Genomic DNA, 27,300 nt, shown 5'->3' on the forward strand with positions numbered 1-27,300 from the left:
GAATTCATGCTAATATTAATGACCATCACTGTCCTGATCACCCCAAAATCAATAATCAATTTATCAGCATGTTGGGAGATGCGGGTCCTACAAGATCAGCTAAACAGTGAGGTTTATGTATTGTGCTGAGCGACATCTCAGCATTAATACCCATGCCTGTCCATCCTCATCTGCCATGAGGGTGGCGGAAACGCGGATTCGACGCAGGCGGTGTCGAGATCAGGCGGCGGAAGGCTTTGCCCAAATTAACAATCGTCCTTCTAATGACTGCTCGGACGTCGCTTGCTTGAGACCGTCATTTCAATAAATCGCTCATTAGCGTAGGTGTTGGAGTACCTCATTAATTCAGCGTTTGCTCCCCAAATTATTTCAAGTGCTATATTTGGGAAGCAGGAGGGGTGCGCTGTGACTCAGCCGTTAATAGCTGTGATTAATTTACCAAGATTACTTGCTCGTTGGGGAAACGGACATGCCGTCCGCTCGGTAATGTTGATTATATGTAATTAATATTCTGAGCTTGTTTTCAAACTTTCCCATGGACATTTGATCGGACGGAGGAGATGCAAAGGAGCAGTAGGTGCCTTGTTGATGCACTGTGTGTAGTGTTTATATGGGGTTGTCAGACAAAGTGTCAAAAGACAAAATACCAAAACCGAAAGCACAAAACGCTGAAAGACACAAAGTTACAATATCTAATATTAAAGTGTACAGAGAGTTTATATGGAAGGGGATCTTAGCCCACGCCCTTATAAAGCTCAGTAAAAGGGGGCATAGCCTCAAAGGTGGGCAGCTACTGGGCACAGGCCGAAAGGAGGAATGCGCTACAGTTGCACCAGGGCTCGAGTCGGGGTACCACGCGGGTGGACGGCGTCCCCCCACTTATTTTACTGGGGGGATGCCGTCCCCCTTGCCAAACAGCTGGACTTCACTCTTTGGCCTCTCTGGGACAAGTAGCTCGGCACTCTTCGTGACGTCACTTCCTGTCGTGACGTCACTTCCGGTGACAGCGTCCCCTCACTTCTTTTTTTAGGACTTGTGCCCTGAGTAGCACTGAGGGATCAATGGCCAAAGACCACTGTCGAGCCTCCTCGTTTCCAGCCACTGGTGAAGAGAGCAGAATAAAAAGAGTACACCCATAACTTGCATGTCTTACTCTGAGCACATAGAGAATAGCAGGTTTGTGTTGCAATGCTTTGTCTTGTAAGTTTACGGCATTGTGATATAGCTTAGATTTGATGCCACTGATATACTGGCTCTCAATTTCGGGCACAACGACTTAACTTTCATCATCAGATTTTGAGCCAGAGCATGAAGGAAGAAGTCCGAAAAGGAGGAAGAGAAAAGTCAAAAAACAACCTTAAAGAGTGAGCTGAAGAGACACAAAATGGAGGACAGTGGAGAAAGAGGCATAAAGAGCAATCAAGAGTATGACATTCTTAAGGTCCCTGAATTTACTGGTCTATAAACTATGCAGTGCAGAGAAGCAAGGGCAGGGTAGAGAGAAAGAGAAGCGGTGGGGGCAGATGGTACCATGTGCTCTCCCCTTGCACCCAAGCATGCACATATGTTGTCTTCGCCTAATTAGTGCCTGTTTGAAGTTTGTCTAGTCTGAAGGGCCCCTCTGGGTTTTTGCCTTCTGTAGCTGAACCCTTTGTTGTTGAAATTAAGATTTTGGGCACTTTGGTAAAGTGCTTGTGCTCTCTCCCTAAAACATGATAAATATGGCCTACACCTGATTGGTACATTTAATTTACTGATAAGTCCCTTGTAAATGGCACTACATGTACTCAGGACCTGTAAATTAAATGATACAAGTCTGCTGCAGCATTCATTGTGCCCGCCCACCACCCCCACTAAAGTAGCAATTGAAAAACTTGTCTCAGGCCTGCCACTGAAGCCTGTAGTGCAGTTTAAACTGTCATTTCGACTTTGCATAATACACTTTTTTCTAGTCCTAAGCCACCTTTTGTAATACTTCTCAGTCACGCTGTGCACACTGTATCTGCACTCCAGGCTGTGTGTCTGCACTCTGGGCCTTGTACACTCCGGTTCTGCCCTCCGGCCTCTGTACACACTCTGTCTGCACTCTGAGCCAAGTAGGCTGTGTATACCTTGTGTCTGGACTCTGGTCCTTATACACACTGTTCTGTTTCTGCACTTCAGGCGGTGTCTGTGTTTGTGCTGTGGCTGCTGCCTAAAGGCTGGAGAGTTCACTGGTTGTTTTGCATGGGGTGACTTTGGGTATGTTCTAGGTTGGTCGCCTGTCTGCCCTTTCTTCAACGGCATATGAACAAGCAGAAGAATTCAAACACAAGGTAAAAAAAATAATAATAAAATACACACTTACCTTGCCACGCCGGGTCCTGCATCACTGCCCCTGATCTCCTACTAGGACTGAGGCACAGGAAGCACAGCCAGGCTCCCCTGAACAATCACAACGCTGCAATGCAGAGTTTCGATTGGTTTTGAGCGTTCTGGTTTGGCTCAACTAGGTAATGGGGGCCAGGGCATGTTCTCCATTCAGGCTGTAATGCAGCCCCCATGGAGAATGGGAAAAGTGACCAAATAGTCACTGCGCACTTAGGAGTGGGCAAACCACTTCTCTCCTGTCCTGCTCCTAGAGCAGAACAGCCCCACCCACCCGCAAAGGAAACATAAAATGATAATAAAATTATGACTTTGTTTCCTGTACAGTGCACTGCTTAAAAGGAGTGGGGCAATGCTCCTTCGCCATAGTGGAGCAGCCACCCCATATCTGAACTGAGGCATGCAAGTTTTTCCCTACCAAAGACTGCGACTGAAAGCTCAGTATAATCTCACAAGTGAAGGCAAAGTCAGTTCGAGCTTGGTAGAGGTGGCCATGTCTCAAAGATGCTCACCAATCACACACACAAGAGAAATCTCGGTTCTCCGAGTTTTTCTTGTCAGTGAAACTATCAGTCGAGAAAAAGGTATAAATGTCTAACGTGGGAATGATAGCTAAACCCACGGAGCTCTCTCCCTGTTTAAACCAGTGGTGCACAGATATTGAGCTGTGGTGAAAAGTAGCATTTCCTGCAACCATCTTGTCCACGTGAAGGCCACGAAGGGTTGAAGTAGGTGGATTAATGGGGGAGGTGCTTGGATCAGGGCCGGTACTAGGATTTGCGAGGCCCTGGGCCGGGCCAAATGGGAATGTGCGAGGCCCCTCTAATTTACGTAAGTGACCCCTTGCAAGGAGACATTTCAGAGACACCGCGGGAGGCCCATAGTCCAGCACTTTAGCGCCCCCACAGTTTTAACTTTCAGACCACAAGCAATTCTCACACCTACAACCCGATAGGTGTGAGAATTGCTTGTGGGCTAAAAGTTAAAATTGTGGGGACGCTAAAATGCTAGACAATGGGCGTCCTGCAGTGTCTCTTAAGTGTCTCCGTGCAATCTGGTCAAGAAAAAGTGTCTCCCTCCCTAGGCCTCCAGACACCATCCCTGAGAGGCCCGGGGAGGGGGCCCGTCCCATGGACCCGAATTGCAAGGAGACAAGTTTCTTTAAGTGTTTCGACTGGGAAACAACAGGACATACATCAGTGCGGGCCCCATGCTGGTGGGCTGAGTGCGAGGCCCTGGGCAGCTGCCCACGCTGCCCATGCCTAGCACCGGCCCTGGCTTGGATATTTGGGCATAACTAAAAGTCACGAGTGGGCTTGGCCTGAGTGTTGCCATGGCGATCAGAGAGACATGTCTTGAAAGAACGAAGCAGCCGGTTTGTCATCCGTTTTGGTCCCCATTAATAAAATCACCGGCTCATTCTTGACAAGCCTGACAGTTGTATGAGCGATTGTGGGAACAGCTCCACCTGCCCGAGCAAGCATTAGTGTTGGAGCGAATAAGGCTGATTGTGCAAGATGGCTTCACCCCAGCTGCCCACAGGTGATTCAGCTCACAATGTGCTTCGCGCCTGTTTTCCTCTACCCTTTGATGCTGTTCAATGCTGTGTCGGAGATAGCAATAAATGGGTGCTACATGAGCTGAACACCGCCGGTGCACAATTTTCACACACCTCCAAGAGGAAGAAAGACACTGTGTGGAATGGGTGAGGAGGAGTTATTTTGTGCCCTGGTGTGCGTCTTCGCGCTTCTCTTATGCTTCTTGTCAGCGGGGAACCTTCCAGAAAGTGTCTCAGGGGGCGAGGGGGCATGCCTTTGAAGCTTTTAAAGACGCTCTTCGCATCCTCTGGCGAGCTGTCGGGAGCTGTCATTACTGGCCCAGAGTGCTTCAGTCCCGCGCGTGGGCCCGCGTGCCCCGCCTCCAGCCACGGACGCTGGGCCCAGCTAATGGCGGAGGCCTCTGCTTCCGCCGGTGCCTCGGCTGCGCACGAGGTGAACCCCCAGAGCTCTCCTTACAGGAGCTCTCTGTTTGGGGGGCAAGGAGGCTGGCGCGTGATGGCGAGCCTGGCCATGGCCCTTTCAATTGGGCGCTATTTTGCTTCGAAATATCAGTTCAGAGGGACTAGGGAGAAACTTAAACCGCTGTAAGGGCTGACCTCCCTGCATTTCAGTGAGCCTCCAAGAGATTGGAAGCCCAGGCCCCAAAGACACAGAACCTAATAATTACTATTAGGTAGTATTTAGAAAGCACTTACTGCCGAATTCCTGGGGCTTGGAAGCATTAACAGTAGGTGGTGTTATTATGTGGTAATAAAGATGGTGCCTTCGCATGTATATACAGACGTCACCAATCACGAGGCACCGATGTATGTGGGCACTCTTGGAAGCATGCATATATTACCATTATTTGTTGGAATATGTTTGTTCTTCTCAGGCAGGAAAGTATTTCATTATTACCGACATGATCCGAGGCCACAACATGTCTCTTCATTATCTTGGTTATTGAACGAGTAACTGGGAAGAACAGCTATAGCGCACTCTCACTGTCGGACTAACTCAAAGCCCTTAAGTCACTGGAAGATGCCGGTACTGAGATGGATTTTTGTATTGTGTCTGGCACAACGCTTTATTTGTTTATAAATAACTACGGGCTTAGGAGGCTTTCCGACCGACATCTTCAGTTTCACTTTTGACCGCTGCATTACAATGCTGGCAGTCGAAAGGGAAACCGGATGGTCACAGCGGCTGGATTCTGACGGGCTCAAGGAACCCGTCAGCCAGTCGGAGGCCCCACCGTAATCCCTGAGGATGGCGTTTCTGCCGTCGGGATTACGATGTTGGTTGGCGACAGGCTTTCCATGTATGCCTTTCCAACATGGAAAGTCTGTCGGAAAGTGACTTTAGGGACCGCCAGCAGGGTTAAATTCCTTCACAACCTCTGGTTGGGAGCCGAGGTGCCCCCTGTTAATCTCTGTTCCTTGTGGCAGGCAGCTTGATGTGCTTGATGCGGTGCAGGGATTAACAGAATCTCCCAATTCCAAAAAATGGGAATACGTGCCCACATCTTGTGCGGTCGCATTGTAATATTGCGGTCTGGACCGCAGACTAGAGGTCGGTCAGTCCACAATCCAAGATGATACCAGTCGGAGGCAACTCCGACCGACATCATAATCAGGGCCTAAATATATAAATAAATAAATAAGTGCAGGTGCCCAACTTTTTCCTCATGATCCTGCTGTCAGCAGTGCTGAATGCCAGCAAAGCTGCTTTTTTTTCATTCTACATCTTTCTTCCACAACCCTATACTTCTAGTCTCTTTATCCCACTCTTGAAGGTTCATTTCACTCTTCCTTTGTCCCCCGTCAATGTTTTTCTAGCCACTGGAAGGGCGAGATTTTGATCGATACCTTATATCTATTGATCTAAACCTCGATCTGGTCGACTGAACCTTTGTTGCCTGTCTTTTGAGGAAGAAAGTACAACCATTTCCAAGTTAGTTCACCCAATAAAGGACTCTGCTCCCAAAGATCACAAACAACTTCTAGCTTTCAAAAGTTTATTGTAAGGATATGATAAGCTGCAAATACAGGCATCTCAAAATGAGATTCACGAGATACACAGGTCCAATTACATACATGTGCTCTCGGAAAGCCCTCAGACGAGCAACGGAAATCACTAACACAAGTTCTAAAAATAATAAAGCTATCAGCATTGACGCATATCTCTCCTTCATTTAAGTTGGAGGAAAACACACAGGTTAGGCTGTCCCTACCCTGCTCTAGATGGTATCCCTACTTAACCAAATCCCAACCTAACAAAGGTGTCAGCAGTGAATGACCCCCAAGGGAAGTCACTCACTCTAAGTCTCTTGGTGAAAACCTATAGTTCTCCAGTCATGACCCCTCTCTGCCTACCCATCCGCTCTCTAAAGGGTCCTCAGGTATCTGCTCTAACTCCACCCAGGGGTGCTGTCCCTAATACAAAACAGTCAACAACATTTGAGACGCCCCTCACGTGGTGTAGCTTCTGGCTTTTTCCATGATGCTTTGTATTGGGCCTCATACGTTAGAGTTGACCTTGCTTCTCAGACTCTTCTCCGGCCCGCTGATACCCCTTAAACATTCCGGAACCCTCCTCCATGTCTGGGCCGTCTACTGAACAGACCTCTATTCATATTATTTATAATTGGATTCCCCCTTTTCTCTTGCAGACAGCCATCTGCAGCCAAGATCCCAACTCTCATAGACTTCCAAAAAGGCTTGCAACATTTCTTGGCCCAGACATGTACGTGTAAATCAATGTTAAAACATTTCAGGCCTACTATATTTCTCATAATGATTATAGCATTCAACTTCTTCATTAATTAAAGCATGTAAATACTCTTATTCTATTATTCAGTAAACATCTCTATAAATCATGGCCCATTTAATGCAATGACCAAAACATTAATACAATCTATGTCGTGAAAAGAAACACCTTCCCTTTTAGCTCTGGCCCTGAGGCCTACCACATTCTGCGTTTAACCACCTACCATCTTACATTTTAACAGCTACACGACAATGGATTCAGGAATAATCACATCTAATAAAATCATATAATGTCACACATTTCTGTATTAGTTCCACTTCTACTTAAATCTCTACATTAGCTATACATTTAGAATATAATTGCAGATACTATTAGCACTCATGGCATTTCTCCTCATGATTTGTGCTTACTACAGGTAAGTGTGATGTACTCATACATTTAGGTCAGTTTGCGCTCTCTCAGTTCCCCCCTTTGATGACCTCTCGGGGTCATCACTAACTTTAAACTGCAGTTATTGGTAGCATAACTTGTCTCTGCGCTTCCAGAGCCCTCAGACTCCTGTACTGATTATCTTGTATGGCAGCCAATCTCTGCAGCTGCTCTCTTTGGGCCCTTTCTGACCTTCTTGCTCTGTACCATTTGAATACCCTCACCAATCCCCACAATATGATCCCACAGATCAATATTATGATGACAGGGTTTAGTATATACCACACAAAGCTTTTGCCTAAGGTGGAAATCCACCCTCCAACTGCACTCATTCCGTGGCCCACCTTTTCCCAGACATTTTCTCTACTCAAATCTTCGATCTCCTTGTGAATATCAGTTATGTTCCTAATAACCTTCTCAAGGGGTTTTGAATTGTCTGGAATGTAAGTGCAACATTCCTGGACCTTCAAAGCCTTACAGACTCCGCCCTCTTTTGCTAGTAGGACATCTAACGCAAGACGGTTCTGAAGAACCATAGCCCTTATCGATTGCATCTCTCCTTCTACCAGCATTAAGGACTGAGCAGTGCTGGCAGACAACCTGTCGACTACTGTTGCCAGCCGTCTAATTTTAACATCATTAAGGATTAGACCCAAAAGAGGGAACATAGCTCCAAAGACATCTCCAACCATTTCTGCATCTCCTACATCTCTCCTTCCCCTCGATGATGTCTTGCCCTCTATGATCACTAAGTCTTGTGCATGATATATTTTGGGGAAGACAATTGCTAGGTAACATGATCCATACCAATTGTCAGGTAGTCTCACGTAGGCATTTCTTCCACATACAAAATACACATTTGGAATCACTTGCATTCCCTTCAGGAAATCTTTAGTATAGTACTCTATATTGAAAGCATGTTCACAGTCGACTTCTCCCACGTATACATTTTCATAATACGTTTTGGCTCGGTGAAGACATAGCTTTCCTCTCTGCGTCTTATCTAAAGCTATTGGACCACTACTACCTTTTTTCTTGTGTGCCTTCTCTTCCTCGGTCCAATCTGTTTTCCATTGTCCTGATTTTTTCAAAATCTTTTGTCTCCTGTAACGATCATCCACCTGCCCTATGAACTTCTTCTCGACCTCTGACACCTTGCATGTCAGGTTATTTCTACGGGCATGTGAAGTATCTAAGGTAATCCAAGGAATGAAGAACTTGGCCAATCTGTCTTCACTCTTCCAGTAGTCCCATTTGTTCATCTGCTTATAATTTGGGACTTCTGGCAACACTGAATCATAATTGGAGAAATAGTATTCAAAACTATCTCTCTCATAAAATATACTAAGCAATAAGCTACATGTAATGCCATATGTCAGCGGGAGGTGATGATATCGAATGCCCTCATCTACAGACGCCGGCAACTGCATGCAGACGTAACAATCCTTAACCTCCATGGCATCCACGTATTCATATAAGAGTTTAGCATAAGCATTTGACCTAAAGTCTCCTTGGGACTCATCTACGTGTAACCTGCGGGCTTCTGCAACTAATAACGCTTTCTCTTGAGTGTTTTCCCCTTTTTCACCAGCAACAGTAGGTGTAAGCGTTTCTACAGAATTCACATCAGTTACCTTTGCCTCTTCCTCATGTCCCTTTACATAAGAAATTGTTACCACTAAAGCTATTAATATTATCACTCCTACTATTAGTGTACCTATTATACATTTAGCTCTGCGGTTCTGGGTGCCGGCTTCCATTTCGTCAGACAATATGGCTCTCTCTTATCTTGGCAAAAGTTCTTTTCTTCTCGTTCCTTTACAGTCTCTTTTTAATCCTTTTTTGTCTTTAGAATTCACACAACTGGAAGCTGACAACCTTCCTCGCAAAAGTCCTTTAATAGTTCAATAAAGACAACCCTAGCCCTTCTCCATCAACTCAAGGGAAGTTCCCTAATATTCTCTGCTTCCTGGGCGCTAGGTAATCTTCTTTTTCCCTGCTCGCTTTATTTACAAAGTCCTTTAACAGTCTACTATCAGGTTTGTGCTTGCAGCTTCAATAGCGTAGTTCAGTATTTCCAAACGAAGATTGTGCTCTTCATGTGCTGTTATCGTTGTACCAAAGTCGGGGAATTGCAATTCTGAAAGAAACATGTGTTTTAACTTGCTGAGGCGGGGAGGTCTGGGGAGCATGAATGTTAGTGACCCTTCTTGTTCGACACCGGGTACCAACAGTCGTATTTCCACGGTGACAATGGGCTCAGAACTGGACACCACCACCGCTCGGATCCTCCCTGTCTCCGGTTTCACAGACATTTGTCGCCAGATATGTCCACTCAGGTGTGGAGTATCTTCTGTTAGGCACACGCACTCTTCTTGACCTTCTTCGGTCGGGTGCTTCAGCGCCCTGAGCACCTTCTTCCGGGTCTGAGTCTTCTGATATCGGAGGAAGGGTTACCTCTGGAGTTGACCTCAGGCTAGAGCTCCTTCTTTGCGGCCAATTAGCTTCTCCACGTGCCCTTCTACTCCTTCTCCTTCTTGTCTGTTCTCGCTCTCTGTCAGACCTGTCAGTGTCTGACTCGTACTCCCAGCTACTTTCTCCTTCTGTAGCGTCTTCCGTTTCGCTGTTGTACTGACCGTCCTCAGCTTGGTCAGACTCGTTCCCTGCTTCCGCTGGCACCTCTACAGCTTGGCTAGCCCCCTCTATGGCTTCTCGGTCCTCTTCTGGACGTCTATCCGAGAGAGGAGCTGTTTCTTCCCGAGGTGCTGGAACCCTTCGCGTATGTGACGCGTGGATCCAATTGGGCAGGCCTCCCACCTTCACAGCCGTGTTCGTGATCAGGATGATCTGGAAGGGCCCACGCCAACGAACATCCAGGCAGCTTCTTCTCACATGTTTTTTCACCAGGACCCAGTCCCCAGGATACAGGTCATGGCACGGGCCCTGGCACGATGGAACCTCGGCAGCCTGCACCTGAAGGGACACAGAACGAATGGCGTCAGACAGCCCCTTACAATAGTCCAGGATCATATCATCTGTGATATTTAACAGTGCAGCAGTTGGGACAGATGGCAGCCTCATTGCTCTCCCCATTAACACCTCATGTGGTGACAACCCTGTTCTTCTGTCTGGGGTACTACGAAGGCTCATGAGGACCAATGGCAGGGCGTCAGGCCAACTCAGGGTCGTTGAGGAGCAAACTTTTGCTATTCTGGCCTTGATCGTGCCATTGATCTGCTCCACAATTCCTGAGGCTTCTGGTCGGTAACTGCAATGCAACTTCTGATCGATATTTAGAGCTGCACAAATCATCTTCACAAGCTCGCTGTTAAAATGCGTTCCCCTATCTGATTCCAAAAAGGCCGGCACCCCGAAGCGCGGAATGAGTTCCCTAAGCAGTAACTTGGCCACTGTGAGGGTGTCGCACCTACGTGTAGGGTATGCCTCAACCCATCTGGAGAACACACAAACAACCACCAGGACATAGCGGAGGCGGTTGCACCTTGGCATTTCAATGAAATCTATCTGCATTCGGTTGAATGGACCTCCAGACCTTCCTATGTGACTCAGTGTAACTGGTGTTCTTTTTCCTACGTTCAGCTGCTGACAGGTCACACAACGCTGGCACACTGCTTCTGCTGCTATTCTAAACTTAGGATTGTACCAAGTCTGTCTAAACACTCTCAGCATAGCATCTCTCCCTAAGTGTACGGGACCATGTATGAGTCTGGCCATTGGACTCACCATCTCATTGGGCAACACTGCTCTGCCGTCTGCTGAGACCCAAAAATGGGACTCACCCATTACACATCCTGCCTTTTCCCATGTTTCCTTTTCAATATCAGGAGCATTTTCTTGCATGTTTGACAGTTCATCCCAAGTATCAACAGTTTCCAATATCATGGCTAATTCAGTTCTTACATTTATTCCGCCCACTTCCACCTCTGTGAAAGAGTACCCTTGCTCCGCGCAATACCGCGCAACTTCATCAGCATATCTATTGCCTTTCGAGACGAAGTCCTCATTTCTGGTATGTGCGGTGCACTTTACAACTGCGATACCTGCTGGGCATTGCAACGCCTCTAACAACAGGCGCACAAACTTTCCATTGCGAATGGGAGAGCCTGAAGAGGTCATGAACCCTCTTTGAGACCATAACTGCCCGTAATCATGAACTACCCCATAACCATATTGGCTGTCGGTGTATATGGTGACTCGAATTTGATTGCTTGCCAAGCAAGCACGTGTCAGGGCAATAATCTCGGCTACCTGAGCGGAGTGTACTCCTTCCAGGCACCCAGCTTCCACAACTCCAGCAATTGTACAAACAGCATAAGCTGCTCTCAACTGCCCAACTTCGTCTCTTACACATGAGCCATCGACAAAGAAAATTTCGTCTGGGTCGGTCAGTGGCTCATCTACGATGTCGGGTCTGGGTTTGGTGCATAGTTCAGTCACATCGAGGCAGTCATGGTCTGTACATTCATCATCATCCTCGATATCATTTGGAAGTGGCATCAAGGTGGCAGGGTTCAAAACAGAGCATCTCTTGAGGGTCACATTCTCTGCAGCAAGAATAACTTGCTCATAGCGCGTGAGCCTGCTGTTGGTCAGATGCTGTGTTTTGGTCCTGGTCATCAACAGTTCAACAGAATGGGGCACGCACACCTCTAACGGGTGCCCCATGACGATATTTTCACATCTCTCAATGCTGACACCCGTTGCAGCAACGGATTTGAGACATCCGGGCAACGCTGCGGCTACTGGGTCTAATGTAGCCGAGAAATAAGCAACTGGTCTACGGGCATTCCCATGGATTTGGACTAACACAGACAACGCGCAACCTTCTCTCTCACAACAGTAAAGAAAAAATGGTTTATTGTAATCAGGCATTCCCAATGCCGGAGCACGACACAGGTCCTCTCGCAGCTGTAAGAATGCCATCAAACAGTCTTTGTCCCATGGTACCGGATCGCTCACCTCCTTGTGCGTCAGTTTTTGCAAGGGTTTTGCTTTCAGTGAAAAGTTCGCGATCCACTGTCGGCAATAACCCACCATCCCTAGGAACATCCTGACCTCTCTCTGTGTCTTAGGCGCATTCATTTTCATGATCGCCTCTATCCTGTCTGGTGACACCTTCCGTTTGCCTTTCTCTATTCTGTGTCCTAAGTACTGCACTTCTGTCAGGCAGTACTGCAATTTTCCCGGGGACACCTTGTGCCCATTGGCAGCTAGGTGATTTAACAAAGCAATGGAGTCCTCCCTGCAAGCTTCTTCTGTTTCTGACGCCACGAGGAGGTCGTCTATGTACTGGACCAGAACTGACTTCTGGGGCAGCACTAGACTTTCAAGATTTTTCTTCAAAAGCTGGTTAAAGATCGATGGGCTCTCTGTATACCCCTGAGGGATACGACACCATGTTAGGACGCGATTTTCCAGCTTAAATGCGAAAAGAAAATGGCTTTCTTCGTCCAGAGGGATCGAAAAGAAAGCCTGACAAAGATCGATCACAGTGAACCACTCAGCTTGGAATGGAATCTGAAACAGTATCACTGATGGATTCGGTACCACTGGACAACACGAAACGACTATGTTATTAATCTTTCGAAGGTCCTGCACTATCCGAAATTTCCCATTTGGTTTCTGCAGACCCATAATCGGGGAGTTGCATGGACTACCCACGATTTCTTTCAGTATTCCCTGTTTAATCATGGACTCGATCACGGGTTTTATGCCTGCAATCGTTTCTGGAGTCAATTTATATTGGGGTGTTCTTGGGAACTCAGCATGCGGTTTCACTACAATTTTCACTGGGTCCACCCCTTTGACCAATCCTATCTCTTCCCCAGTGAAATCCCATACTTCTTGTGCCACTGTCTCTCTCAAGTCCCAGGGGAGCTCATCTACTGTCAAAGTAGGGTACAGCTCCACGCATATTCTTGAGTTTGCAACTTTGAAGTCTGCGTCATCATCATTGGTCAATACCTCCACTCCCTGAGGTGTACAGTATATTGTACAATTCAATTTACACAACAGGTCTCTCCCTAGCAGACACACAGGACTTGAATCGCAAACCACAAATTGGTGCTCATCGCTGTACTTCCCTATTTTCACCTGTACCGGTTCTGTCAATTGGCTGGTTATTCTCCTGTTTGCGACCCCTACCACTTGTATGGTCTCTCCAGACATGGGCAGGTCTGGAACTGCAGCTGATCTGATCGTGGACCTAGTGGCTCCTGTGTCCACCAGAAATGTCGTAGGGCACCCTGCTACTTCTGCTTCCACATAGGGTCCCCTCTGGTCCACCTCTAAGGCTGCCCCGAGGGTGCAGTCTTCTCTTTCCACTCTCTGTCCGGTTAATGGGTCCACATAATAGCACTCTTCTCCTTCTACAAACAGGGGCATTTGTCTATAGGTCTTACCCACAGTCCCTACTCGAGGAGGTTGCGGGAACTGGGCTCGGGGAGGAGCCCCCCCCCTTTGAGCACCTTTCCTTGGTATGGCGTCACCCCTCTTGTAGGCGCGCTCTGGACCTCTTCCTCCTCTATCTCTTGTTCTCCTATCTCTACATTGTAGGGACACTCGCGTTTCCAATGCCCCACCTCGTTACACTGGTGGCACCTAGTCGTTTTCTTCAAGGCAGCTATGTCTATTCTGGGTCTAAAGGTAGAACTCTCTTCATTGCCCTTGTTCTGACTGTACTGCTTCTTTCCTCCTGTACCTGTTCCTTGCTGCTGTTGCTGTTGTCCCCCCTTCCCTGCTGCCTGCATCTGTACCACCATCAACTTTTCTTTTAGTTTCTTAGCCTTGGAGTCTATCTCATCACAGCAGTACCTGGCATATCTCAGTATTTCGTCTAGGGGCTTACTTTGCCAGCAAATCGAGTGTTGCTGAATCATTAAACTAATATCCGGTCTCAGTCCCAGGACGAACTTGGACACAAATTGCCCTATGTCCTTTGGATCCATTACATCCAAGCCGCTATACTGTTTAAACGCCTTCAGCAATCTCTCGTAATATTCGTGGACTGTCTCTTTGGGTTCCTGTCTGGTTCGGTCTATTCTGACCCAATCTATGTCTTGCATTGGCACTTTCTCTTTCAGCCAAGTCATCACTCTCTCGAATTTTGCCATCACAATCTCGGACGGCCCATTAGTCTTAGCATCTCTCTCTGGCTCCGTTGTGGGCCACTCAGCGCTAACCTTGCATGCTGTCCACAGATCTCCTGGTACTACAATGTCAAACAGCGTGTTCAGATCTATCCATAGGACCTTTGAGATTTTTACAAACCTCTCGACTTGCTTGTACCACTCCACTGGGTTTTCCCGCAATTTGGGGAAGGAGGTGGTAAAAGCAGCTAAATCTCCCCTACTCCAAGGGACATGCACATAGTTCCCATTTGCGACTTCCCGCAAAGGGTATGCTTCTATTCCCTGCAGTCCTGGTGTCATACCAAGCGTGCTTCTCCTGCCGGTCCCTTTCTTGGACCACCTCTCTTCCCACTTATCTAGAGCCCTCCATGTCCTTATTCCAGCGATCAGTTCCCTTATGTGCGTTTTCAGCCCAATCGTTCTCCTCTCATCTAGGTCTCGATCTGTGTAATGTAGCCTGTGGTTACCCTGTAATGCTTTGGTTCTTGACAGATCCACCATATATTTGCCTGCTAGTTCGACTAATTTCTCATGGACTGCTCTCGCCTTTCGAGTGATGTCCTTTGCCATATACAGTATTTCATCCTGCTCATACATTTCCATTCTTTCTAAAGGCAGGGTACCATCTACCATGTCATCCAGGTCTGACCTTAAGCTGGCGACATCAAGTCTCTTGGCTTTTATCTCAGCTCGCAATATGTCTTTCGAAGGGGGCTCACTGGTCTCCCTACCATCCCAACTTCGAGCTCTGCGTTTGGGCTCGGGAGAGTTAATGGGTGCCCTCCCTTGCTCCCATCTCTCCAGGTCCCATGCTCGGCCATCCGATCTTGGAAGGTGATGGAACACGGGCCTGTTACCCCTACTCTTGCTCTGCCCACTCTCTTCTTCTTCTCTCCTCTCACCGCACACCTCTCTGTTATTTTCCCTCTGGTCGCTACTCTCCCTTTGCCTCGTATCGCTCAGTATCCGATACGATCCTTCCTGGTTCCCCATATTCCCTGGGCTGCGCTCATTTCCGTCATCACAGGGACTATGGTGCGACCTCTCACAACTCCCATTCAGTTCTCTGGTGCCAGGCACACAGTGTGGACACTTAAAGCTGTTTCTGTACTCTTGTGCTCTCCTCTCCCCTTCACTGAGTATTGGGCGCGCCACCCCTCCACTCCCGGGGCCCCCGTTTTCCAGGTCTGTTCTATCTCCACTCCGGGCCCAATGGGTGACTCCCCTACTATCTCTCTCTCTACAGTCCCACTCCGGGCTGCTCTCCCCAGCCCCGCAGTGAGTCCGAGCTCTGCTGTCCTGACTTTCCCTTTCAGCTTCTGCAGCTATGATGCTCTTGTGAGCCTCCACTGCCTCATCCCACTGCTTCATGTACTCATTTAGCTCTTGAAAGGATTTTCGTCCAGATCCCCTCAGATCCACTGGCCATCTAGGGCCCCCAGGATCCCCTCCTGGGTCCCCTACTGGGTGCACCGGAGTGCTCCATTCTCTTGGTATCGGCATCTGACTTGGGGAATTAATCGTATCGTTCCTCCTTGCCGTCCCTGCTCTTTCTCTGTCCTTCCGTACCCGTTCTTCCCCTCTTGCTCTTTCTTGGTCATATATCGATATTATAGGACCTATGGTAACAGGTACTTGTAGTGCATCTGGTAATGTGTAGGATGTGGCGCACTTCGTTTCCGGCGCTCTTTGTACCACAAACCTACCGACTACCTGTTGCACCTGACTAGGCTGGGACAGCTCTTTCTTTGCCTCAGGATCCCACTCTGAACTGGGAAGCGGTCCATGCTCTCCTGCATTGCCCCCCTTTTCTCTTTCACTATGCTCGACCTCTCCCCCTGCCCTATTATACGGGGGTGGCCTGTCTGTCAATAATCTGTTTATCAGACTATCCTCTGTTTCGCTCTCATCATCTTCTTCTAGGGGGCTTTTATTTACGGGCACCTCTAACACTGGGTACAGTTTATTTACTTCCATGTTATGCACTCTCCATCTTTTAGCATCCGCATCCCACCTGGCATCCTGCACTGCCCTTACCGATCGTTTCACCCTTTCTTGTCGTCTGTTCATATTCTTTTCATGCGCTGCCCTAATCCATGCATCAAGAGCTTCAAACTGGGTCGGTCTAGGCAAGGGTCTCATTGAGGTCATGACTGATTTTAATCGATGTAACACCTCTAATCTGAACGTCCCGTACTTCGGGAACGTCAGTTCCTCATTTCCTTCCGTAATCTTACTCCACTCTGAAATCCAAAGGATCGTATGCAGCCCAACATTCACTGCCATGTAACGAGCCGGCGTACCCTCCGGCGGGGCTTCTTCCCCTTCATACGATCCCCGCTTCTCTTTTTTAAACACCGCTCTCAGCCATTTAAAACACTTCATAATTATGCGCACAATATCCAGCCTCGCTACTCTGTTTACTTCCTGATGACAATCCACCAATCCTGTCGCGGCTTTGCTAACTTGGCCTATCGCAGCGCGGTCTTTCTCCGGTCGGCCAATCACGTCGCGACCCTTTCTGACGTCACTTTTCTCCGCTTCGCAGCAGCACCCCTCCTTTCTCAACTCGTCTCCCGGTTCTGCATGCGTCCCATTCATACACCGAAAAATGACTACTTCCGACCAAGCGGTCACTTCTCTCGACTGTACGTCCACAGTCTATATGTAATTGTCAACTCAACTGACGAAATGTCTATCGTCTCTCTGATAGGTTGCTTACACACACAGTAACTTCCGACCAGCGTCCGTTACTCACGCACTCACTCTTACGTTCCCCCTATCTCGGTCTTTCGGGTGATCAATGGTACCTCATGACCCCCTTCACACTAGTTGACAATTACTCTGGGTGTCCGATACACCCGAACCACTTAAGCTCTCTTGAACTTAAGATTTCCACCGGTTGCGCGCGCTCACAACCTGTTCCACAGTCACTCTACAGACATTCAACTCCGCTAGACATTACAACATAGATACAATACAAAACACCGCAATCTAACACGCATGACCCTTTATACTCACTCTCGACCGATACTGCTGCTTTTTCTGTCTCACGTCATCCGGATCTTCTTCCGCGGGCGGTTCTTCCGATCATCGATCTCTAGGGGCCTTGGGGTAAGCTAACCTGGCCTAGGTCGCCGTCCTCAAGAAGGCAACCATCCTCTATAGCTACCAACTGGAAGGGCGAGATTTTGATCGATACCTTATATCTATTGATCTAAACCTCGATCTGGTCGACTGAACCTTTGTTGCCTGTCTTTTGAGGAAGAAAGTACAACCATTTCCAAGTTAGTTCACCCAATAAAGGACTCTGCTCCCAAAGATCACAAACAACTTCTAGCTTTCAAAAGTTTATTGTAAGGATATGATAAGCTGCAAATACAGGCATCTCAAAATGAGATTCACGAGATACACAGGTCCAATTACATACATGTGCTCTCGGAAAGCCCTCAGACGAGCAACGGAAATCACTAACACAAGTTCTAAAAATAATAAAGCTATCAGCATTGACGCATATCTCTCCTTCATTTAAGTTGGAGGAAAACACACAGGTTAGGCTGTCCCTACCCTGCTCTAGATGGTATCCCTACTTAACCAAATCCCAACCTAACAAAGGTGTCAGCAGTGAATGACCCCCAAGGGAAGTCACTCACTCTAAGTCTCTTGGTGAAAACCTATAGTTCTCCAGTCATGACCCCTCTCTGCCTACCCATCCGCTCTCTAAAGGGTCCTCAGGTATCTGCTCTAACTCCACCCAGGGGTGCTGTCCCTAATACAAAACAGTCAACAACATTTGAGACGCCCCTCACGTGGTGTAGCTTCTGGCTTTTTCCATGATGCTTTGTATTGGGCCTCATACGTTAGAGTTGACCTTGCTTCTCAGACTCTTCTCCGGCCCGCTGATACCCCTTAAACATTCCGGAACCCTCCTCCATGTCTGGGCCGTCTACTGAACAGACCTCTATTCATATTATTTATAATTGGATTCCCCCTTTTCTCTTGCAGACAGCCATCTGCAGCCAAGATCCCAACTCTCATAGACTTCCAAAAAGGCTTGCAACATTTCTTGGCCCAGACATGTACGTGTAAATCAATGTTAAAACATTTCAGGCCTACTATATTTCTCATAATGATTATAGCATTCAACTTCTTCATTAATTAAAGCATGTAAATACTCTTATTCTATTATTCAGTAAACATCTCTATAAATCATGGCCCATTTAATGCAATGACCAAAACATTAATACAATCTATGTCGTGAAAAGAAACACCTTCCCTTTTAGCTCTGGCCCTGAGGCCTACCACATTCTGCGTTTAACCACCTACCATCTTACATTTTAACAGCTACACGACAATGGATTCAGGAATAATCACATCTAATAAAATCATATAATGTCACACATTTCTGTATTAGTTCCACTTCTACTTAAATCTCTACATTAGCTATACATTTAGAATATAATTGCAGATACTATTAGCACTCATGGCATTTCTCCTCATGATTTGTGCTTACTACAGGTAAGTGTGATGTACTCATACATTTAGGTCAGTTTGCGCTCTCTCACCTCCTTTATCCCTTCTTTCTCTATTTTTATAACTCTCTCTTTCTTTGGGTTAAAAAGTCTGATGATGAAAAAGAAGTCCTAGAACTCAACAAGGATTGCCAAAGCCAATCAGTTGCACATCTTAAAAACAATGCTGGCATATTGCCTTTGCCAATGCTTTTTTAAAAAGAAAAACTATTTGTTTAACAAAGCTGTCTTGCCTAACAACGGTTGATGATGTGTATGCAAACTCCTGTTTCATCGCACAGGCTTCGGTTTGTGTTGTGACATAACAGTGACACAGTATGGTCATGTATATGCACACATACACACCTACGCATGGGAACATACAGCATGATGCCCCGCTATTTTTTTTCTTTTTATTAACTGTTTTCCAAGATGGCAGATGCATATCTTCAAGTAATACATTTAATAAAAAATGAGTAAAATGTGTGCAAAAGCACAAAAAAAGTTTTAAAAAAACACAACGAGGAGGGGCATTTAAGAAATGGAGGAGTGATGGTGGGCGAGTCAATGCATCAGCGAGGCAGGAGCTGCAGTGGTGGGCAGAGGAGCTATGGAAGGGAAGAAGGAGGATTAAACATTTGTAAAAAAAAAAAAGCCAGCAGGAGAAGCATTGGAATGTCTGCTGTGGTGGGAAGAAGCAACAGGAAGAATGGTGGAAGAATTTGAGGGGCGAAACAGCACACTTAGGGGAGAGCCAAAAACACATGCACTCCCGTGGAGAGCTAGAAGAAGAAAGTAGTTCCCTGAAGCAGTCAGTGGGAACACACAAGTCATCCAATCAGAATATAGTAAAGAAATGATCCAGAGCTGGGACAAACAGAGAATAGGGAGGAAAGCCACCAAGTAAGTAGTAGGGAATAGATAGACAAAAAAGTCATCCAAAGAAAGAGCAATGGGATGACCCAAAGCCTACTGTATGTAAAAAAAAAAAATATATATATAGATAGATAGATAGATAGATAGATAGATAGATAGATAGATAGATAGATAGATAGATAGATAGATAGATAGATAGATAGATCAACGAAGAGATGCCAAAAGACGCCCAACCTGTGGACCGAGGCTCTCACGGCAGACATAACCCCGTTCACAAATTCTCCATATCTCAGAAAGATAAGCAACACCAATAGATTGTTTTTGCAAATATTTACTTGGCGGTAACGCAGAGAAAATACAAAGGGGCTGATTATAATGACGGAAGGACAGCCACCGCAGGGCCAGCGGTGGCTGTCCTCCCGCCATCAAACGGATATTTCCCACTGCCAGATTAGAGATGGCGGTGGGAACATGAATGCGTCCGCAGTGGACGTAAAGCCTGTCCGCCACCAGCAATCATCCCGATTTCCTGGCGGACGGCAGAGGGCGCCCAAAATGGTGGCAGTGCCTAGCAGGCACCGTCCACCAGATTAGGATGCAGGCAAATACCGGCCTTTCCATGGCGGCGATGCTGCCATGGAAATGCATACGGAGTTCTGCTATGGGGCCCGTTGTAGGTCCTCAGAGGGTGGGAGGCTGCACTTGGGGGGGTACCTACATTGCCATGCTCAAGGTGGCAGGCACTGTGGTGCCTGCCACATTGTGCATCGCAATGCAAAACATGGTTGTTTAACTTTGCGGACCGTGCTGCAGCCAGCAGCACCGTCCGCAATGTTAAACTACCTGGATGCACCCGCCAGTGTAGTGGGTGCATCCTAATACGTCGGGCAGGAATGGCGCACTTATGGCAGAAGGTCTCAGCTCCGCAGGGCCATTCTAATAGGCCCCTAAGTGTTTCAACCACACCCGGTCTTGATCAGAAACCGGAGAAAGAAGTTTGGGATACGGTTATATATATATTTGTGTCTCCAGTGGGACGGAGATGGCCGACTGGGAAAAAAATAGCCCTCTTGGCCAATCAAATCTCTCTATTTCCTTTTTATTTATGGCACTCCCGCTGTATTGGACCAACCAACCGTCCAGATATCACTATATTTTGAGTTTCAATTTCTCAAAAACGGCAGAACAGATTTACACCAAATCCCCCAAACCATGCTTTCTGAGTACAGCTTTCTGCTAAATTTGGTGTACTTCTGTTCCGTTCTTTTTTCTGTATCACTTTTAAAAATCCCTTTGGTCATGAGCATGGGAAAATGTGTCCCCCCCCCTCCCCACCCCCGTTTTTAGGTCCCTGCTTGACAGATCATCCTGAAAGATTCCAGGAAGGAGCTGAGGTGGATGAACTTTTTTTACTGGAGATTTTCGTGAAGATTCGTCAAACTACGCCAACGTTTTTAGCAAAACAAAAACCCATTCTTCCAACAGAAATTCTGACCTAACTAGCTATACAGTGGTGACTTCCACTGTGTAATTAACATATATATGTATGTACACCCCTGTAGCCTCACATGTAGGCTTTTTCTCTGGTATGCACTCTGATGTGTTCCATTTGGAAGTACAGCTTGGAGTCTCTCTCTCTCTCTCTGTATTTGTGACATAGACTTATGTTCATTCTCCATGTATGACATGGACTCCTATGTCTTTGCTGTAAAAATGAGCATATATGTATTCTACGTGTATAGCATTGACTCCCGTACTAGTCTTGCATGTGGTCTATATCCTTTGGGTGGCCTTCTGCCTGTTCCATGTGAATGTTTGCTGGTGTATTCCATATCATGTATTTGATGCATAGGACACTGACTCGCGTGTAATCTGTGTGTCTGGCAAGGGCTCACATGCATTAAATGTGGGTGTATGACACAATCTTCCAAGTATCCCATTGGTGGTTTGGCGAGGCTCTCGTGTAGAGCTACATTCCCATAATTCCCGGCCTGTCCGAAAGAGAGGCTGGTCCCACCTTTTGCCAGTAGCTGGATCAGTGGTGAACCACAGCGCTCTGACTGCCTCGACTGCCGTCTGCACAAACTTGGCTCCACCACCACCACCGCCTCCCTTAGGGCCATGACTTACCGTCTGAGTCGATTCCAGAGTGTCGCCATCCCTGCTTTGATGGCATTGCCAGATGTCTTGTGGCGACAAGGCCCTTTGGTTTTCTGTCGCACAACTGGTTCCGCTAAGAACTGAAGCCTTCCATCACGAGAAATCAATATTTCTACGAACATGACTTTGTGTTCCATGTTTTTCATGCCACCAGACCTTAGTCTGAGGCGCCTCAGCCCTCAAAGGAATGACAGCCGCGCTCCCCATATGTTGTTTTTCTAGAACTCGAGCCCAACACCCGTTTCAGTTTTTTGGTTTTTCCTGTTTACATAATGCAGTGTGATTAAAGTTCAGGGGGGCCCCGCCCCCTCCTGGAGTGCGGGGCCAAGAATTGACGATGGAATGCGTCTTGCATTCAGCGCTCTCCAAGTCTGCGTGGAAACCTGGAAGCCATTCACAGGCGAAGCTGGCTGACTCCAAGAGCCCGGCTGCCATGCCAGAACTGAGCAAGGGTTGGCAGGGGCTGCCCGGGGAACTGCTGTCTGCGGCATAAACTTTTCTAATTAAGATCAATTAAATAATAACAGTCTGATCTGATGCAAAACAAAAGTTTGCACCCGACCATGTGGAGTGTCCGAGCTCTTTCATTGCAGTGGGATTGGCAAGGCTCCATCTCCGGGTCAACTTCCAAAGCAGTGACGTGTTCTGTGCCACCTAGGCCCTACAGTCATCTCTTACGTCTACCTTGGTCAACTGAACCTGTGGAAGGGACGCTGCCATCGGCAGGGGAAGGCAGATGGCTTCATTCTTGTTGGAAATCATTGAAACCCTGCAAACTGGATTCTTCCCCAACGTGTCATGAATCTGCGGGGTTTTGGCGCCACAATGCAGAGTTAGCGTGCTTTGCTCGGACAGGTACAAGCACTTCTCCCATCACAATCCTCTTTTACACTATTCGAATGGGTCTGATTCTATGCTACATTTAGTCTAGATGTTACATTTTGCATTATTTTTGTTTATGACCAGTCTTTGTTGGATTAGAGTCCAAGGTCTATGTAGGGGTTGGTCTATTATAACATTGTGCCGCAGTCATACATTCGTGGTTAAGATAATATTTTAAGTACTTATTGAAGAAGTGTCTGTGTTGCCAACAAACCTGGTTGTCTGTTACGTATCTGCACAGCACAGCCAGATGTATGTGTATGCCAGGGAAACCCTACTCCTACGACACAAGTCAGATGTTACTGAAGGAGTTGCGTTTGGAAGCTCTCGAGACTAACGCGCAGTACTGGGGTGAAAAGCTCATCACCTTTTATCTTTTGAGCAAAATTGACTTCTGTCAAAGTAGAAAGACTGTTTGACGTCATGCCACTGTCTCTTGAATGTTTTGGCAACTTATATGAATTTCAGTGGATCAGGAGTAAGAATTTGGCAATCAAGCAAAATCCACAAATGTACCAAAAAATGGGCTTGAGATGTTCTTCCCAACAATTCTACATAGGAAAAGTGTTGTAGACAACTTGAAAAATGTTGCGCATCAAAGAACATATTTAAAAACAGCCCGAAGTACTTGTAAGGATTGATGAACAGCCGGGAAAAAGTGGGAGACTAAGATGGCCATGTACATTTCGGTAGAGGGAGGGCACCGCAGTAAATCAACGGTGCTCCAGTCTAGCCAAAATGAGATTCCCCTACACCATTTAGAAGTGTCTGACTGCTGGGTTTCCATCAATGAACACTTGTCATCTCTGCCAATTAAAACCCTTAGTCCCAGATTTACTATGGTTTTGTGTCGAGGTTGTGTCAATTTGTGGCACAACCTGGCTGAAAAATCCATTTTTAAGTTTACTAAGCCACGCAAAGCCACTTTGCATGGTTTAGAAAATATAAAATAACGCAACGTCCGCACTTCAGGTGATCCTGCTGCTGTTGGTACCACCTTTCAAAGTTCTGGCTCTTCCACTTCCGGTCAAATACATTCAGGGATTGTAGCCTTAATCCAATTCAGTTTCATCAATTGGACCTAAATGCTGTTTTTGATGGAATGAATTAGCTCATGAAACATAGTGTCTCAGTGACATCGCGCCATGTTGAAACCCATGCCATTTGCCCTGTCCTCAATGCCAAGGGGCTTTAAGCAACAGCTTTTCTCTATGGTGATAAACAGTTCACATATGGCATTTAGGCCCAAAATCCATTTCATTTCGGCTTATCACAGTCTACTGCAGTTGAACTGAAAACAGTTTGCAAGGCATTGCTCGGATCCTTCTCCAGTGTTTGACACCGCCTCACCATGGAGAAGGAAGCACATAAACCCATGATTTCAGTTTATAATTCCAATCCAATAGCGGTGCCTGGCATCCAGAACGTGGCCCGGCCTGTCCCACAGGGATCTGGTCGGTTACAGCTGGCTGTTCTACTCCTTTCCATCAGGGTTGACATTTTGACACAGTCCCCTACGTGTCACTCTCAACCCAGTCTCAGGATATCAGTCTTTAGTTCTGCCGCGTGACCCTGCTGCTCCCTTCCCTCTTGAGGTCTCTTGTTCGTTCAGGCTTCCCGCCTTCGCCCTTAGTTCCGCTACGCCAAGAGGAACCTGTGCTGTGTTTTTGGGAACGAAGAATCTCATTGGAAACGTCATCAAGTTGCTGTTTCTCTTCACTGAGTGATAGATCGCTTTAATTACATGAAATTACTCGGTGGCCCCCCTCACAGCTTCCCTGAATCTCCCTCAAGCCATTAAAAATAGATTTTCTATATGAACTCCAGCAGCCCGGCAGGTCTCCTGGTGCAGTGGTGCAGTGGCGGGGGTTTGCTGGGTCAGGAGCGGTCAGGTGCGGATGCCTTAGCAATTACAAAATGGGAAAGGTTCCACGGATTTCTTTCTGTTATTGGGGTAGCTGTGTTTTTGGTACATTGTTGGCTATAAGACTCAGGAAAGAGCTGCTGGTTGGGTTTGCCAGGATCAGTAATAGGTAAAAATCTTCACCTTGTAGAATAGCGGTGGATGTCTCCTCTACATGCACCCAGTGAGTGATCTACTGCGGTCATTATAAAATTACCCAGTAGTCATTTGGACTTGATCAGATGGAGCTGAAAAGTATTTAGGAGCTATAAGTAAACAATTTATGGCACCTCCCATACTCATCCTGTGAATTGCCCAATCGGACGAGGGATCGTTTGCATTGTTTATGATTTAGTTGTCTCCGTTGTCTCTGTTTATTGGGATATCAATGGAGAGTGTTTAGAAAAAAAACATTCCAGATGAATGTGGCCAGTGGGTCATGGGTTGTGATCTTAATGAGGTTGACACAAACCTTCATTCTTCCAAAAACATGAGGATTATAGAGTCGGTGTTATTGGTATTTGCTATTTATTTGTCAAGAGTCACTGTCGTTTGTGGTGTGCCTAAAGTAGACGTAAAATACTGCTGTTTTTATGAATGTCTGCAAATGAAAGAATAGGAGCAGCGTTGACTGAATATGTATCATAACATTTATATATGCATGGTGCGCCCCTCTGCCACATTTCCTCTCATGATTCCTGCTCAGAGATCACTTTTAACATCTGGATGGTAAATTGATTCTGCGCTGTCTCGTGCCTGTCCCTGCAGGCTGTAAAGTCCCCTTGCGTCAGGCAGTGCTGCAGGGGACAGCCTCGCCACCCCGGCAGCCATCTTAGGCAGGGCTTCAGACACGGCACGCTGAGGAAGGGCACGCAAACGATGGCTGGGTATGCGCTCCGGGTCACTGACGGCGCCAGACTGGCATTTCAAATGTTGTTCGTCTCGGAAAGCGGGCCAGGCAAAGCTAATGACGTCTTTCTGACAGTTTGCCCAGAGAACAGCTGCCTAAGGACCCACACTAGTCGGGGGTGAATTTTAGAAAAAGTAACATTCCTGCCATCAGCATCGGAACTTGAAGTCCACTTGTAGGAGTCAAAGTCCAGCGGATGTACTATCATGTGAAAGTGGGTTGACCCTTCCCTCGTTGCAGTGTGTGCTTTAAATCTTAATATCTGTTTTTTTGGCCCCAGTCCTGGGCGGTATGGGAGCTGAGGGTGGGCTCGTCTCTGGCAGCTGTGCCAGACACACTTAGCATATCTCCCACCGTACACACAGCCACATCCCCTCTCCTTTAACAGACCTCTGCAGACAGCTGTCTGGAGTATACAGTCTCAAAGCAGGCAGCGTTGGGGCACAGCCCCCCACGGTGCCCCCTGGCAGAGCATCTGCTGCTCTGACTGACACCTGACTACAGTTATGGGGTCTGCAGCTGACAGGAATGTGGAGCATGAAAGGAAGCGGTGACAGCGCTGCCATATGCCCAGACCCTCGGCGAAAACACAGGGCTTTGTGATCCATGAGGCCACCTGACGGCCTCTGTGCCCCGCCCTGGCACCGGTGGAGGGCCCCAGCCCTGGGAGCCTGGAACCGGAGCCCCGGGGCCGGGCCAACTGTGCGCGGCGCACACAAAGGCCTGTGTTCCCCTCGCCCGGCGCAGGCCGCCTCCAGACAGGCCCCTTTGTTCCCCTCGCCCCTGCTGGGAGCAGTGGGCACATTTCAGCGACAGGTGTAGCCTCGCGAGGCTCAGAATGTGAGATAATGCCGCACGTCCTGGCTCCCAGTTCTCGGCCTGTCAGGCCAGACTCCTTCACAACATTTGTCACCAAGATCTCCAACGAAACCGCAAAAAAAATGGTTTCCGGTGCCACCCAAGACCATGTTTGGTTACATTTCCTATCAGTTCGAAATATAATTCGATTTTTTGGTGTGTATGGATGAGGACGAAAACGATAACCAATTGGGAAGTGGGGATGTATTGATAAGCCAGGTTGAGGGTCTGACCACACTTGGACTGCACCCAGCGTTCACTCTTCTGTCAGATTGCCATGTTGTTAGAAACAAGTGATCTCTGGGGCAATGATATATAGAGAAGGCTGCTTTTGAGAGGCAATGGGTTCTTGGATGTGACTGTCACCCTGTGCATCTTAAGTTGCAACTCCACGTGTATGCCTAAAGATAAATGTTTGGGTCAACCCTGTACGGGAATCGAGCTTGTGATCTGCAGGCTGCATTCAGATCTGTGCAGCAAATGCATGATTTTTCTGAAGTGTTGGTAGCCCATGGTAGGGACCTTTTCTTTTCCCTTTCACTTACTCCAGCCCACACACCCATCTCTTTCTGTGTAACCAGTCCTATGAGGCCAGGATAAGCCTCTGTGTTCCGTTTATGGGCACAGGGACATTATTTTCCTTGCGATCAGTCATAACATACTTCATTTGCTGCGATCCCCAAGAGTCGATCATCCAGCGTCAGCACACTTTCCTGTGACAACACGTTACCTTTTTCTCTGCCTGAGTTGAGGGGCGGTCATGAGATTCACAGCGATTCATCCTCAGGAATCTACACGATGTATTGAGGTGAACCCATGCAGGACCCGAGGTACCACATCAGCAGATGGCTATAGCCAAGTCTGTAGGAAAGCCGCAGTGGTCTATTGTACATTATCCCTGCCCCCCTGACTTGTGTGATGCTAACAACAACCTAATCATGGACCA

General features: G+C 47.3%; 1 protein-coding gene across 1 annotated transcript in view; it reads left to right on the top strand.

Annotated features, from left to right (window-relative positions):
- The window catches only part of PLXNA2 (plexin A2), a 561,219-nt gene that overhangs the window by 314,374 nt on the left and 219,545 nt on the right, over nt 1-27,300 (top strand). The gene's annotated exons all lie outside the window — the stretch shown is intronic.

The sequence above is a fragment of the Lissotriton helveticus genome, chromosome 5_1 (genome assembly GCF_964261635.1).
Source record: "Lissotriton helveticus chromosome 5_1, aLisHel1.1, whole genome shotgun sequence".
Taxonomy (NCBI): domain Eukaryota; kingdom Metazoa; phylum Chordata; class Amphibia; order Caudata; family Salamandridae; genus Lissotriton; species Lissotriton helveticus.